At 45.5% G+C, this 7006-nt stretch overlaps 1 pseudogene; it reads right to left on the bottom strand.

Moving 5' to 3' along the window:
- Positions 1-4: 4 nt before the first annotated feature.
- The window catches only part of LOC139390493 (E3 ubiquitin-protein ligase SH3RF1-like), a 39447-nt pseudogene continuing 32445 nt past the window's right edge, over positions 5-7006 (bottom strand).

Raw genomic sequence — 7006 nt, 5'->3', positions numbered from 1 at the left:
AGTCTTTTTGCTATAATGTGTCATAAATTATTTATTTTCAGCACTCAAAGAGCAGAGAAGGAGAATCCCTTAGATGACATGTGTGTCTCTTATCAGAAAAGTCTGATACATAACATGGGTGTGCAGTTATTCAGCAAAATCATGTTGAGAATGTAACAAACGCATGCTATAGTTGACGAAAGCATTGTTTATTACCACTATATGATCATCACTTAATATACATTTAGCCTCTGGTAAAAGCACTGTTGCACAGCATTTGTTTTTCAAATCTAGACTCTGTGGGCTTTGCAAAGGCACTGGCCAGTGTGTCCTTTAGCTCTTGAATAAAAAAAACACTCAATCTTTATTCAAAACATTGGTCTGAGGTGGTTTTGTGCAACGGATTGGTAAAAATAACTGTATACAGTAGATCTATGTGCAACTCATGCTTCTGCACATCAACATATACACAAATATATCTCAGAACCTTATAATTATCTGTCTACAGTTTAAAACAGGTCCAAGGAATCTCAAGGGGGAAACTTGTTTCCCTTCACATTTTGGTCACCATATGGCAGTAATATAATATATTATTTTCAACACACATAAAAATACACACGCACACTCTTCCACAGATTTGGCATCTCGTTTGGCAGTGTCAACAGGTGGAGATCCATAGAAATAGAATTTCTAGAATGGACATTCCTTTTCAAGTCAACGTCACGTGATGGGGTGGGCCGGCGGCCATATTGAGTGTACCCATGAGTGTATGAGTTGCATATCAAATTGTCACGTTCTAAGGAGCTTCCCCCATTCTAGTCATTATATTTCTATGTGAAAAACACACCTATAATAACTAAACACTACAGGCCGTCAACTGAACCGGTCTAGGAACTGTAGAACACTGCTATGGAAGAGGCCCGTGTGGCCACTGCTCTCCTGGGTGAGCAGAACCCGTCCGTCAGGCCGATGTCTATGAAGCAGGACAGGCTCACCCTGCATCAGGCTCATTTCTGACTCTGTCTGGGCCTGGTAGGACGTCGCTACTCTGTGTCTGAGGGGGGATAGAGAAAGGGGAATGAGTGGAATAGAGAAAGAAATTGTCTATCTAACACATAACATAAACTCAGCACCCTGTCTTTCAAAGATAATTCATAAAAATCTAAATAACTTCACAGATATTCATTGTAAAGGGTATAAACTGTTTCCCATGCTTGTTCAATGAAACATAAACAATTAATGAACATGCACCTGTGGAACGGTCCTTAAGACACTAACAGCTTACAGAAGGTAGACAATTAAGGTCACAGTTATGAAAACTTAGGACACTAAAGAGGCCTTTCTTCTGACTCTTAAATACACCAAAAGAAAGATGCCCACGGTCCCTGCTCATCTGCGTGAACGTGCCTTAGGCATGATGCAAGGAGGCATGAGGACTGCAGATGTGGCCAGGGCAATAAATTGCAATAAACTGTGAGACGCCTAAGACAGCTCTACATTGAGACAGGATGGACAGCTGATCGTCCTCGCAGTGGCAAACCACGTGAAACAACACCTGCACAGGATCGGTACATCCGAACATCACACCTGCAGGACAGGTACAGGATGGCAACAACAACTGCCTGAGTTACACCAGGAACGCACAATCCCTCCATCAGTGCTCAGACTGTCCACAATAGGCTGACAGAGACTGGACTGAGGGCTTGTAGGCCTGTTGTAAGGCAGTTCCTCACCAAACATCACTGGCAACAACGTTGCCTATGGGCACAAACCCACCATCGCTGGACCAGACAGAACTCTTCACTGACGAGACGCGGTTTTGTCTCACCAGGGGTGATGGTCGGATTCGAGTTTATTGTCAAAGGAATGAGCGTTACACCGAGGCCTGTACTCTGGAGCGGGATTGATTTGGAGGTGGAGGGTCCGTAATGGTCTGGGTCGGTGTGTCACAGCGTCATCGAACTGAGCTCATTGTCATTGCAGGCAATCTCAACGCTGTACGTTACAGGGAAGACATCCTCCTCCCTCATGTGGTATCCTTCCTGCAGGCTCATCTTGACACGACCCTCCAGTATGACAATGCCACCAGCCATACTGCTCATTCTTTGCGTGATTTCCTGCAAGACAGGAATGTCAGTGTTCTGTCATGGCCAGCGAAGAGCCCGGATCTCAATCCCATTGAGCACATCTGGGACCTGTTGGATCGGAGGGTGAGGGCTAGGGCCATTTCCCCCAGAAATGTCCGGGAACTTGCAGGTGCCTTTGTGGAAGAGTGGGGTAACATCTCACAGCAAGAACCGGCAAATCTGGTGCAGTCCATGAAGAGGAGATGCACTGCAGTACTTAATGCAGCTGGTGGCCACACCAGATACTGACTGTTACTTTGATGTTGACCCCCCTTTGTTCAGGGACACATTATTAAATTTCTGTTAGTCACATGTCTGTGGAACTCAGTTCAGTTTATGTATCAGTTGTTGAATCTTGTTATGTTCATACAAATATTTACACGTTTGATGAAAATAAACACAGTTTTTTTTACCTTTATTTAACTAGGCAAGTCAGTTAATAACATATTCTTACTTACAATGACAGCCTAGGAACAGTGGGTTAACTGCCTTGTTCAGGGGCAGAACAACAGATTTCAAATTAAAATAAACATTTTTTAACCTTGTCAGCTCAGGGATTTGATCTTGCAACCTTTCGGTTACAAAACCAACGCTCTAACCACTAGGCCCACTGCTGCCCCAAAAAAAGAACTGTCCTCCCACTTTAGTTGACAGTAAGAGGACGTTTCTTTTTTTTTATGAGATTGTTTGCCATTTAGCAGACGCTTTTATTCAAAAAGACTTATAGTCAAGCATATATTTTACGTATGGAGTGGCCCCAGCGGGAATTGAATTCACTACCCTTGTGATGCAAGTGAGCCACAGAGGACCACCATCACATACAGAATACAGAAATCCTACTTCCTGAAGCCAGACACTAAGCAGGCCAGTTTGTGAAAAAGGAGGTGCTGGTTCCTCTCCTACCTGCTAGGGCTGCTGGACTGCATTGACGCAGATGGTGCTGATGATGATAATGAAGAGGTAGGTTTCTGATTGGAAGTCAGAACATCAGAGGGGTTTGTCTCCAGACCTTTCCTAAGAACAGGAGCCTTGCCTTCTTTCAGGATGATCCCAGGCCCATCTCGCCCCAGTGTGAGTGATGGAGCCCAGACCTCCAGGGGAGGTGGACCAGGCCGGGTACTGGCGGGGGGCTGGCTACCCGAGGGCAGGGAGGTGGTCCTGGGCCATGGTGTAGGGGAATCAGGCCGGGTCAGGAACCGCACTGACTTGGTGGGCTGAGAGATAAAAACACACAAACAATGTTGCCATTATGATACAGTAGTGGAATAGGAATAAAGATGATTGATGCTGGATATAGCAGACAGTGGTAGTCAACATGTACTACGTGAATGAGATCATGGCTAGAGAGAATTTCAAAATAAATAAAAACAAAATAGAAGTCAAAGTAGACATGAAACCAGTCAACTATCCCTCTAAGCTACTTAATAAGATCTAGAAGGCAGGTGTGCGTGTTACCTTCTCTGTGTTGTTCTTGAGGGCGTCTGGTCTCACTAGGATAGAGTGTATGGATTGCTGACCATTCGATGCAGCTTGCCTTGTCTCCAACGCCTGCCTATCAAACACCTCTCTGGCAGCCGTGTCCCTGTCCTTCACAGATCTACCACTAGGAGGCGCTTGACCTTCAGACATCCAGGCCAGAGATCTGTAGTGATTGGGCAGGATGCTCATGTGTTGTTTCTTCCTGAGCAGAGCAGGGGAGAAGCCAGGGCCCTGGATGTGGCTAAAGTTCTGGCTGTGAGATTGGGACTGAGAATGGGGCTGAAGACCTAAGGTGGCGGTGGTAGTGTGGGGGTAGTGGTTACTGCACTGGGACGAGCTCTGGGACGAGCTCTGACTGTGGGTCTGGGATTGAAGGGCTGAGCTGGATGAGATGGTGGTGTGGGGGTAGTGTTTTCCCCGCTGAGATGAGCCTGAGAGGACATGAAACATACTTTGAAGTCACTCAAAATGGATCCTTGTCAAATCAACGCAATGTAATTTCCACTGCCCTGTTCTGGGTTCCACATTGTACAATCTGACATATCAACTAGAATAGACAGGTTTACTATCTCTGACTGGTCAATACTGAATAGAGAAGCCTTCTTTACAGGTTTGCTATCTCTGACTGGTCAATACTGAATAGAGAAGCCTTCTTTCCAGGTTTAATATCTCTGACTGGTCAATACTGAATAGAGAAGCCTTCTTTCCAGGTTTAATATCTCTGACTGGTCAATACTGAATAGAGAAGCCTTCTTTCCAGGTTTAATATCTCTGACTGGTCAATACTGAATAGAGAAGCCTTCTTTCCAGGTTTACTATCTCTGACTGGTCAATACTGAATAGAGAAGCCTTCTTTCCAGGTTTAATATCTCTGACTGGTCAATACTGCATAATGTTAGGATAATAACCAACCAACATTGTTGAGACTAAGAATACAGCACTAAGGAACTGTGGAACCACCCAACACCTGAAAATTTAACTTTGTAGAGTTACAAACTTCCTTCACTCTTACCTCTGTGTGAACGATGGAAGACCCTCCTCACTGTGTCCCATCCCTCCGAGCTCACCCCATGCAGGGATTGTCTGGTGGCGCCGCCTGATGATATCATAGGCTGCGTGGCCATGGAAACAGACTGCTGCGGAACCCGTTGTCCAGTAGAGTAACTAGTGCCATCTGAGTTGACCCTGTGGAGAGCTAGAACCACCGCTGGCGTTTTGGAGGAGGAGGAGGTTCTTCTTCCAGAGACTGTACCAGGGCCTGCTGTCACTGCCTTGGAATCCAAGAGCCTGGCAGAGGTTCTGTGGCAGGCAGGGAATAAATAGATATTGGTGTCAAAATCAATTAATTAGGTGTCCATGAGACAAATGAAAGTCAAAAAAGATGGACCCGCTGATGACCCCCACATCAGCTAACAGAAAGGCTGATCCCTCTGATAACTTTAACCACAGCATTACAATCCAAATATCAGTTGCCACTCGTTTCTCATGGTCTGCGTAATGAAACTGGTAGAAATAGCTCTCCTGCTTACCTGAGGACAGGTGTGACGTAGTTGCCGGGCAGAATGCCCACTTACCTGAGGACAGGTGTAACGTAGTTGCCGGGCAGGATGCCCACTTACCTGAGGACAGGTCTAACGTAGTTGCCTGGCAGGATGCGCACTTACCTGAGGACAGGTGTGACGTAGTTGCCGGGCAGAATGCCCACTTACCTGAGGACAGGTGTGACGTAGTTGCAGGGCAGAATGCCCACTTACCTGAGGACAGGTGTGACATAGTTGCCAGGGAGGATGCCCACTTACCTGAGGACAGGTGTGATGTAGTTGCCGGGCAGAATGCCCACTTACCTGAGGACAGGTGTGACGTAGTTGCCGGGCAGAATGCCCACTTACCTGAGGACAGGTGTGACGTAGTTGCCGGGCAGGATGCCCACTTACCTGAGGACAGGTGTGACGTAGTTGCCGGGGAGGATGCCCACTTTGCCCGTCCGTAGAGAGAGGCCTCGGAGCCAGCCCTCCTTAAACTTCCCATACACCCCCACCATCTCCCCCTTCCTCAGCTCCAGTTCCTCAGAACGACAGGGCTTGTAGGAATACAGAGCAGCACACCTGAAGAACGGATGACATGTTAGGTTACAACAATCTCACATACAGAGCATTCGGAAAGTATTCAGACCCCTTCACTTTTCAAAATGTTGTTACGTTACAACCTTATTCTAAAATGGATTCAATTATTTTCTCCCCTCACCAATCTAAACACAATACCCTATAATGACACATTTTATGCACATTTATTAAAAATGAAAAACAGAATTACCTTATTTACATAACTATTCAGACTCTTTGCTATGAGACTCCAAATTGAGCTCAGGGGTAACTGTTTCCATTGATCAACCTTGAGATGTTTCTACAACTTGATTGGAGTCCACCTGTGGTGAATTCAATTGATTGGACATGCTTTGGAAAGGCACACGCCTGTCTATACAATGTCCCACAGTTGACAGTGCATGTCAGAGCAAAAACCAAGCCATGAGGTCGAAGGAATTGTCCGTAGAGCTCAGAGACAGGATGTTTTTCAGCAGCAGGGACTGGGAGATTAGTCGGGATTGAGGGAAAGATGAACAGAGCAAAGTACAGAGAGTTCCTTGATGAAAACCTGCTCCAGAGCGCTCACAAAGGTTCAACTTCCAACAGGACACAGCCAAGCTAAGCACACAGCCAACAGGACACAGCCAAGCTAAGCACACAGCCAAGACAACGCAGGAGTGGCTTTGGGACATGTCCTTGAGTGGCCCAGCCAGAGTCCGGACTTGAACCCGATCTATCATCTCTGGAGAGACCTGCAAATAACTGTGCAATAAATCTCCCCGTCCAAACTGACAGAGCTTGAGAGGATCTGCAGAGAAGAATGGGAGAAACTCTCCAAACACAGGTGTGCCAAGCTGGTAGCAAAAATGCATAAACAACTATTTTTGCTTTGTCATTATGGGATATTGTGATGTCATTATGGGATATTGTGATGTCATTATGGGGTATTGAGATGTCATTATGGGATATTGTGATGTCATTATGGGGTATTGTGATGTCATTATGGGGTATTGTGATGTCATTATGGGATATTGAGATGTCATTATGGGATATTGAGATGTCATTATGGGATATTGTGATGTCATTATGGGGTATTGAGATGTCATTATGGGATATTGTGATGTCATTATGGGGTATTGTGATGTCATTATGGGGTATTGAGATGTCATTATGGGATATTGTGATGTCATTGTGGGGTATTGAGATGTCATTATGGGGTATTGTGATGTCATTATGGGGTATTGTGATGTCATTATGGGGTATTGTGATGTCATTATGGGATATTGAGATGTCATTATGGGATATTGAGATGTCATTATGGGATATTGTGATGTCATT

This window comes from Oncorhynchus clarkii, chromosome 31 (assembly GCF_045791955.1).
Source record: "Oncorhynchus clarkii lewisi isolate Uvic-CL-2024 chromosome 31, UVic_Ocla_1.0, whole genome shotgun sequence".
NCBI lineage: Eukaryota > Metazoa > Chordata > Actinopteri > Salmoniformes > Salmonidae > Oncorhynchus > Oncorhynchus clarkii.
This window is presented reverse-complemented; position numbering and strand designations above follow the sequence as displayed.